The 10,000-nt window shown below is 45.6% G+C and overlaps 1 protein-coding gene across 1 annotated transcript in view; it reads right to left on the bottom strand.

Annotated features, from left to right (window-relative positions):
- The window catches only part of sema6bb (sema domain, transmembrane domain (TM), and cytoplasmic domain, (semaphorin) 6Bb), a 137,414-nt gene that overhangs the window by 4,953 nt on the left and 122,461 nt on the right, over positions 1 to 10,000 (bottom strand). The gene's annotated exons all lie outside the window — the stretch shown is intronic.

Here is a 10,000-nt window from a genome sequence, read left to right as displayed (position 1 = left end):
GGTCTGAACATAGAGTAAGAACAACATGCAACTTCAGGGTGTAAAGCACTGCCACTGGACTCCTGAGCAGTGGAAATACTGCATGTTTATTTATTATCAGGGAGCGTAGTGGACACATTTTTGGTTTCGGGTTCTGTGCGCTCCTCCTACTGATGTGTTATTTTTATGGTATAGTTCCAGACATGTGGCAACAGTTTGGGGAATTCCCTGTTTAGAGAACTCAATGTCGGAAGAACTCGTGTGACCCGCACAAAGCCCTGACCCTAACCAGGAACAGATGCCCTCGTCCGCCCACTTTCTGTCACACGTCAGCGCCCGAACGTCTGGCAAACGTCCCTGTGTCCCGAGATCCAGCGAGCGTACAGACAGGAGGGCGACCCGCGTGATGTAAAGTTCGGGTTCATATGGATGTGATGTTCGTGTATATTTTTGTACTGTCAGGAGAAGATTGTATAAATATTCTCCAGATGTTCCAGCACCTCTGCCAACAAGAAAAAAAAGAAGAAATATCAGCGCTGTCGCAGCATCCAAGCACACAGGGATCAAACATGAATCTCCCCAGGGATGATGAGAGCGTGGGGTGTACACGAGGACACGAGGGGTCACGTGAAGCTTTAGGGGTTTCAGATCTGTAATCCTGTAAAGCCGAAGTCGGAACCGCGACCCCGCCGCTGCTCTGCGGTCAGTAACGGCTTCAGCGTTTGAAGATTGTTGGTTCAGATTGTTGGTTCAGATTGTTGGTTCAGATTGTTGTTCTTTTCTTTGGCTCGGCGTTCGTTTATATTAGCGGAGACGGATCACGTTAGCGGGAACGAGAACTTGGACCTGTTCCAACGCGTCCTCGCTTCAGCCAGACCGGGTTCTGATTATTTATCCTCTTTAGTTTTATACGCTTGTACTGTGCGTGTATGTCACGGCAGTCGTGGGAGCTGAGTACGTCTAAAACTTTTTTTTTTTCCCATTGGATGGGATTATTTAAACACTAGGACAATCTACCAGGTCAAAAAGATGCACACCGGAACGGGCGGGTCCGGAACTCCTAAGTTCGAATCTCAGATCAACAGTGCCTGCAGCAAACAAAATCGGCCGCTAGTCTGCTGGGTGGGAAAAGGCCCGGACAAAAAAAAAGTGGATCCACCAAAGTACGGACGAATAAGAAGGGGTTGGTAGAGCGCACACGTGTCCATCTGTCTGTGTATCCATCTGTCTGTCTGTCTGTCTACCTATCTGTCTGTCTACATATCTATCTATCTGTCTGTCTATCTATCTGTCTGTTTTTCTATCTATCTATCTATCTATCTATCTATCTATCTATCTATCTATCTATCTATCTATCTATCTATCTATCTATCTATCTATCATCGTCTGTCTGTCTGTCTGTCTGTCTTTCTGTCTGTCTGTCTATCTATCTATCTATCTATCTGTGTCTGTCTGTCTGTCTGTCTGTCTATCTATCTATCTATCTATCTATCTATCTATCTATCTATCTATCTATCTATCTATCTATCTATCTGTGTCTATCTATCTATCTATCTATCTATCTATCTATCTATCTATCTATCTGTGTCTGTCTGTCTGTTTTTCTATCTGTCTGTCTGTCTGTCTGTCTACATATCTATCTGTCTGTCTACCTATCTGTCTGTCTACATATCTATCTATCTATCTATCTATCTATCTATCTATCTATCTATCTGTGTCTATCTATCTATCTATCTATCTATCTATCTATCTATCTATCTATCTATCTATCTATCTATCTATCTGTGTCTGTCTGTCTGTTTTTCTATCTGTCTGTCTGTCTGTCTGTCTGTCTGTCTGTCTGTCTGTCTACATATCTATCTGTCTGTCTACCTATCTGTCTGTCTACATATCTATCTATCTATCCATCTATATGTCTGTCTGTCTGTCTGTCTGTCTGTCTGTCTTCATACATATCTGTCTATCTATCTGCCTGTTTGTCTGACTATCTATCTGTCTGTCTGTCTGTCTGTCTGTCTGTCTGTCTGTCTCTCTCTCTCTCTCTATTGACTGGGGTCTTCGAAAGTGCCAACAATGGGCACATGAGCATCGGAACTGGACCACGGAGCGATGGAAGAAGGTGGCCTGGTCTGATGGATCACGTGGATGGCCGGGTGCGTGAGCGTCGCTTACCTGGGGAACACACGGCACCAGGATGCACTATGGGAGGAAGGCGAGCCGGCGGAGGCAGTGTGACGCTTTGGGCGACGTTCTACTGGGAAACCTTGGGTCCTGCCATCCATGTGGAGGTTACTTTGACACGTAGCTCCTACCTAAGCATTGTTGCAGACCATGTTCACCCTTTCATGGAGACGCTATTCCTGATATCTGTGGCCTCTTTCAGCAGGATGATGCGCCCCGCCACAGAGCTAAAATGCTTCAGGAATGGTTTGAGGAGCACAACAACCAGTCTGAGGTGTCGACTTGGCCTCTAAATTCCCCAGATCTCAATCCGATCCAGCATCTGTGTGCTGATGTGCTGGACAAACAAGTCCGATCCATGGAGGCCCCACCTCACAACTTACAGGAGTTAAAGGATCTGCTGCTGACATCTTGGTGCCAGATACCACAGCACACCTTCTAGTGGAGTCCATGCATCGAAGGGTCAGGGCTGTTTTGGCAGCAAAAGGGGGACCAACACAATATTAGAAAGGTGGTCATAATGTTATGCCTGATCGGTGTACTATTTGCATATTTAAAACCATCACGTCATCTAGTGCAGCTTAAACGCAAACCCCAGCACAAACCGGGTGGTTATTGGTTCATACGCTCGGCCCCTGCACCCTGTTTTGACGTGACGGTCGGTGTTCGGAGCGACTGTGGCGGCGCTTGTTTTCGCTCGTGGGTTTATTATTATTTAAGGACATTTAAAAGTCAGAATCAATCCCCATCACCCCTCTCCGCCCCTCTCTGTAACTGACCGTGGGGCGCGGGCGTGTCTCGACGCTCGGTGGCAGACGGCCAGCCAGACAGTCTGAGCATCAGTGCTGCTGCATCTGTCAGCTGTAAAACCCAGCGGTGTGTTTGATCCCGACTCATCCTCCTCATTTCCCTAATTCTCATCACGAGTTTCCTACATGAGGGGCGCAAAGATGCTCTCCGTCCACCACAAGGGCACTTCCATTTCCTCCCGAATCACTACCCGAGGCACATCTGGGCACGCTGAAGAGGGGCGAGGAGGCGGCGGGGGTGTGTGTTAGTGTAGCTGTGTGTGTGTTAGTGTAGCTGTGTGTGTGTGTGTTAGTGTAGCTGTGTGTGTGTGTGTGATAAGATTGTACACACATTTTCTACATGAACTCACAAGGGCGGAACACCACAAGCATCCCTATCATTCATTCATTCACTCTTTCACTCACACATTCATTCACTCACTCATTTACTCACTCACTCACTCATTCATTTAATTATTCATTCAGTCACTCATACATTTAGTCATTCATTCATTCACTCATTCATTCACTCACTCGCTCATTCATTCACTCATTCATTCACTCACTCGCTCATTCATTCACTCATTCATTCACTTCATTATTCATTCAGTCACTCATTCACTTATTCATTTATTCACTCATTTATTAATTCATTTATTCATTCACTCAGTCACTTATTCATTCACTCCTTCATTCATTAATTCATTAATTCATTCACTCATTAATTCATTTAATTATTCATTCATTTATTCACTTATTAGTTCCCTCATGCATTTATTCATTCATTCACTCATTTAATTATTCACTCATTCATTCATTCATGCTTGGGAAAACAAACACATTTACAGCATTTAGCCGACGCCTTTATCTAAAGCGACTTACATTACAGTCACAGTATACAGTCTGAGCAATTGAGGGTTAAGGGCCTTGCTCAAGGGCCCAACAGCAGCAACCTGGCACTGGTGAGGCTTGAACCAGCGACCCTCTGATCACTGGTCCAGTACATTAACCACTAGGCTACAGCTGGCACACAGACACAGAGAGCGCATACAAGCCTCTCACCGAACCCGAGCTCTGGTGTGAGTGGTGGAGGAACGTTTGGAGTATAGCGTGGTCCTACATACACAATAAAGCTTGCCGTCTGGTGTAATGAGGGGTTCCAGACGTCTGCAAACGGTGCAGGAGAGTAAAAATGAGGAGTAAAAAGTCTGAGGTGCTTCTACACAAGCTTAAATTCTCCGGGGATCTTGTTATCTATAAAATAAGATGAATCACGGAGCCGCAGCAGCTCTGTGCGGTTCAGGGGGGTTGATACAGGTTTTAAATTATTGTGTGTGTGTGTGGCCCGACTAGCCTGTAAATCAGAAGTAGGTCTTTCTGGAGGCGCTAATATTCGCTCTGTCCTTTCTTTCCTCGGTAACAGGCGCTGAATAGAGTCGCGCCATTAAAGTGCTCCTAAGTGTTCTGCTTTTTTCCTGATGGAAGACAAAACCAGCGGGGCAGCGGAGGGGGGTACATAAAGAGAGGGACGGGTACCTTCGGGAGGGCGCGTGAAACGATGACGGAGGCCGAGGCACGGTGCCGAACGGTGAGCCGTCCTGCAGCTCTAGTTACAGCGTGACGGTCCCGGCGGGTGCACTACTTACAGGCGGAGTGTGTGTGTGTGTTTTATGATCACGCATGCCCCGTGGTCACCGGGGTAATTGCACGGACCACCTATACGCCACGGCTCTCCGTCCTGTAATAACTAACAGACGGCCGCCCCTCCGGCCAGGCTGACGTCTCCCGGCGTGCAGGGTACACGTCTGTACGAGGAAATTAAACCTTCGTGTTACATTCGGGTCAAAATCGGGGCGCTCCGGTGGCGCAGGGGTCAAATGCAGATCTCAGCTGTGCTGTCGACCTGGCCGGACAACCCCATCGTAAGCTGGAAATGTCGTAAATGGAAAACAGTAGGGTTTATAATGGCTTTTTCTGTGCCAGCTGTGTTATTTACATTGATATTTATTTTGCTTTATGTTTTTTATTTAATTTTATGTCATTGATTTGCTTCAATACTGTTCTGATTTCATTGTACAGCGCCTGGACGACACTCGAGGTCTCTGAAGGCGCTTTATTAATAAACCTGGCTTGACAGATATTTCATGTTTTATCTGCTCAACTTCATTTCATTTATTAATAAACATCCATTCCTGCATTTCAGGCCTGCAACACATTCCAAAAAAAGTTGGGACAGTAAAGCATTTACCACTTTGTAATGCTGCCGTTCCTTTTCACCACTTAAAAGACATTTTGGCACCGAGGAGACCAAGTGATTTAGTGTTTCAGCTTTTATTTTGTCATTACTTTGTCATTATTTTAACAGTACGGGCTCGTCGTCACATTTTTCCTTTCAAAATTCTCTATTGGGGACAGGTCAGGACTGAAGGCAGGCCGGTCCAGTACCCGTACCCTCTTTTTCCGCAGCCACGCCTTTGTAATGTGTGCAGCACGTGGTTTTGCATCATCTTGTTGAAAAATTCTTTGAGGTTCATTGTTTTTAAACATTTCAAACATTTTCTCACACATTTGTGGACAAACTGGATCCTCTGATCATCTTTACTCATCAGAGACTCTCAGCCTTTCCTGGATGCTGCTTTTGTACCAAACCATGATTACAATCACCTGTTCACATCACATCATTATTCAGTTTTTTCACCTCATTACCAACCCTAAATTGCCTCCGTCCTAACTTTTTTTGGAATGTGTTGCAGGCCTGAAATGCAGGAATGGATGTTTATTAATAAATTAAATGAAGTTGAGCAGATAAAAGATGAAATATCTCAGCTTCATCCTGTCTGACATCAAATAAAAGTCAAAGTCAGTGTAAGAAACTAATTTTCCATACTGCTTCTGATTTGGGGTTGTAAAGAAAAGTGTCGGTACTGTACTCACCAATAAATATGCTTGTGGAATACACATTTAAATGGGTTTGGATAACAAATATACCCAAAAAATGCTTGAAACATCGCAACTAGGGGAGAATTTGTAAATCTCCGTACGTGATGCGGCTCTCTGTTAGCTTCCGTCTCTGCCCGGCGAATGCACACGTGTTGGAGGGGCTTGTCATATTCTTCGAGTCTTCTCGGTCAGGATAGGGGTGGGGCAGCCATGAAGGAAAATTGAACCAGGGGAGGAGAGAAGACTAAAAATAGAATAAACCCTGGAAAGGGTGCCAATCTATAGCAAAGACTTAGATTTCAAGATGCCAGTCTATACACCAGACTTGGCACAGCTGATGCAACCCTCTTATTTTTATATGGGCTTGGGACCTGCACTGAAAGCGCACTGACAAATGCACCTTTCAAGGCCCCCTTCCAAATATTACCCAATTATGTTCATGCCCAACAGCACCGTTGAGAACCCTGGATAAACCCGAGCACCCCTGCACCATCCTAAAACTATTATCTGCATCTCATCTGCACCTGTAAAGCTTTAAAACCTGCCGTTCTCACGGTCCCTGCGGCTCGTCTAGTGTCACATTTCCCACAATCCCCAGCTTCGTGAGCGCTAATCGCATTCGTACATGCCGCGGTTCGCACCCGAGCTCGCTTGAAGCAAACAGATAAGTCTGATAAGACTTGAGGACTACACCAAACCACAGTCAGAAGAGAGTAAAGAACTGCTGATGTTTGTAGCTCCAGTTCAAGTCACTCATTTAGTTTATATGGCAGTTATCCTGATCAGGGTCAAGGGGGGTGCTGGGGTCTATCCCAGCTCTCAATGGGTGCGAGACACACAGGAACACCCTGGCATCTCCAGTTAACCTGGCTGCCTGGGAGGATACCGGAGCACCCGGAGGAAACCCACACAGACACAGGGAGAACATGCAAGTTCCACACAGAAAGGACCCAGAACGCTCCACCTGGGAATCAAACCCAGTCCCTTCTTGCTGTGAGGCGACAGTGCTACCCACCGAGCCACCGTAGCCAACGAAAAGGCTACGCCGGGGTCATACATGGGTCAAATGGCCGTCCGTCGAACCCTTCTGTGTACGGAGCTGTGTACTTACAGGCCTATCCAAGTCTCCATGCTTACCCCGTCTGTATGTGTTCATGTGAAGATCCGTATCGCCCGGAGCCGAGTCAGGCACTGATCTTTATTATCACTAGGGCTGTCAAACGATTAAATTTTTTAATCGCGATTAATCTCAGAATTTCATATAGTTAATCGCGATTAATCGCATTAAAAAAAATCTGTGTAAATGTTATAGAAAACAAGGATTTTTAAGTGAAATGTTAAAGTTAAAATGGTGAACACATTTTATGCTAAATGTACTGATGTTAAAAACTGCTGGGACAAGAGAAAACTGTAAGGGAGTTTTATTCACTCACATACTAGGCAGTAATACTATCCAATGGTTTGATGGACGTTTCTACACGAAGTGAGTGTGTTTTGACCCTTTGGGGCTTCCATAGTTCATGGACAACGTGCTTGACTCAGCTGTCCGGTATTCTTTACCGTAACAGAATAAGTTTATTAAAGTGTTCTGCTCCCGACAACTTGTGAATATAGCGTGTATTTATTTCTTTATTATGCAAGTGCAGATGCTACGACGCTCTTTTACATTTTGTTAACAAACCGCAAATGAAAAACGGTGGCAAGTCCGACATTAAAACGTTTGTTCTACCAGTCAAGTCTCAACATGAACTAGAATTTGCGTTAATGGCACTATTTTTTTTAATCACGTTAAATTGAGATTGCGTTAATGCGTTATTATCGCGTTAACTTCGACAGCCCTAATTATCACACATCTCTGTGCAGCACCATCGATCGGCCAGCAGAGGTCGTAACTGCAGCAGTTATGATACATTTCTGTCGGCTATCATCCCGCCAACTGTGCGTCTGTGTAAGCGCCCGGATGGCCGATAGCACAGGTATAAGGAGGAACGTTTCATGCTGGTTTCTGGACTTTTCCATTCCCACCAGGTGTAAAATCTATTCAGCTCTTTTTTCCTTCATGCATTTCAATAAAAGGGGGGCTAAAAGCGGCTACGTCTCACTTACTGTGAATAAGCGCGTCTCCAGGCAGCGCTAATGAAGGCTGCTAGCTTACCGGGGCCTCTCGTTTAAAAAAGTGTGGCATTAAAAGCCCAGCTGCTGTATAGATTAGCCGACAAATTGGCATCTCTTTGAGTTGGGGTTCATTGATCTGCAGCTCGAGTGTGTGTGTGTGTGTGTGTGTGTGTGTGTGTGTGTGTGTGTGTGTGAGATACGAGTGAAAACATGAACGTATTAGGTTAATAAATGAGTCGTCTGTTATCCATCAGCTAGCTTCTGTACCACACATGGCGGCGGCTGCCGTGGACACGTGTGTGCCATGTGTGGCCGTAGCCGAAGTGGTGGACGTCCGCCGCGGCCACAATATTCGATCACAGATACAATTGAACAGGTTGAGGTCCATAAACCTTCATTTTTTATAATTCCTGATTGATTTCCATCTCTGTTATCCACTCTTTGTCATGCACAAGTTCCACTGGTGGTTTGACAGTAGGTACAGTGTTGTTGGGTTTAAATACCCCCCCCCCCCTTCAAACATACTTCAAACATACTGTAATTATTTACATTTATAGTTTCAGCATTTGCACAAGCTGTTATCCAACGCGACTTACATTCTAAGCAATTGAGGGTTTAGGGCCTTGCTCAAGGGCCCAACAGTGGCAACATAGCAGTGGTGGGGTTCGAACCAGCAACCTTCTGCTTTATAATACAGTACCTTCAAACCTTCTGTTTACTTGTCCAGTACCTTCAAACTTGCCCGTTTTATTTTTACATTTACATTTGCGGCATTCAGCAGACGGTTTTTTCCGACTTACAGTCTTAAGCAATTGAGGGTTTAGGGCCTTGCTCAAGGGCCCAACAGTGACAACGTAGCAGTGGTGGGGTTCGAACCAGCGACCTTATGATTACTAGTCCAGTACCTTCAAACTTGCCAGTTTTATTTCTACATTTGCGGCATTTAGCAGACGATTTTATCCAAAGTGCCTTACACTCTAAGCAATTGAGGGTTAAGGGCCTTGTTTAAGGGCCCAACAGTGGCAACGTGGAAGTGGTGGGGTTCAAACCAGCAACCTTCTGCTTCATAATACAGTACCTTTAAACCTTCTGCTTACAGGTCCAGTACCTTCAAACTTGCCGGTTTTATTTTTATTTTAAGCAATGGTGCTCAGGTGTTACGGTCTGTTACGCTGGCCCACCACCTCTGAGATCCAGGTTCGAATCCCTGCTGTGCTATTAATCGTCCGACCCTCAACACAGACGCGATTGGTTACGTCTATTCCTGGTGGAACCGGACCTGCAGCGACCCTGACCAGGATATAACGCTTGCAGAAGGTGTGTTGGAAACTTCAAATCAGCCCAAATGAGGTGAGTCGGTGATTAGAAGGTTTAGAATAGATTTTAAACAGCGGTGCAGCTGATAGTGTGGATGCTACCGAGCATCTGGGAACCCGGGTTTGATCCGGCCCCCAGTTACCGCCTATTAGGAGTTTTGTATGTTCTCCAGGGTACTTCAGTTTTTTTCTCTGAGTGTTTTTCCATATACAAAACACAATGATCATTGAAAACATGGAATACTGTAAATGAGCAAATAACAAACTACTCTTTATACTGCATTTAACAAAGTGTCCCAACTTTTTTTGAAACAGTGTCTGTACCTGCCCCCACACGGTGGCTAATCTGGTGGCTAATCTGACGACCAAATCTACTCCCGGTGAGCAGCGGCGCGTTCAATTAGTTCACAGTTACACTTTTCGATAAACACTCGGCCTCAAAACGAGCGCATACGGATCCCATTACAGCTCGGCTGGCAGCGTCCCAAACCGCACCGGATTCCGGCGTAATCACGCTCGCGTTCGTCTACCAGAGTCGCCGATGGTTCTGCGATTTGAAACGCAGCCGTGGTTTTCGACCTGCCGCCGATTAGCGAAGGAAACGATCTCAACACAGACCGTTAATGACTGCTAGAACAGTCGGTTATTCATGCTCACTGACCGCTACATCCTGGTCAGGGT

This window comes from Trichomycterus rosablanca, chromosome 7 (assembly GCF_030014385.1).
Source record: "Trichomycterus rosablanca isolate fTriRos1 chromosome 7, fTriRos1.hap1, whole genome shotgun sequence".
Classification (NCBI taxonomy): domain Eukaryota; kingdom Metazoa; phylum Chordata; class Actinopteri; order Siluriformes; family Trichomycteridae; genus Trichomycterus; species Trichomycterus rosablanca.
The sequence above is the reverse complement of the archived record's forward strand: the minus strand, read 5'-3'. Positions and strand labels throughout refer to the sequence as shown.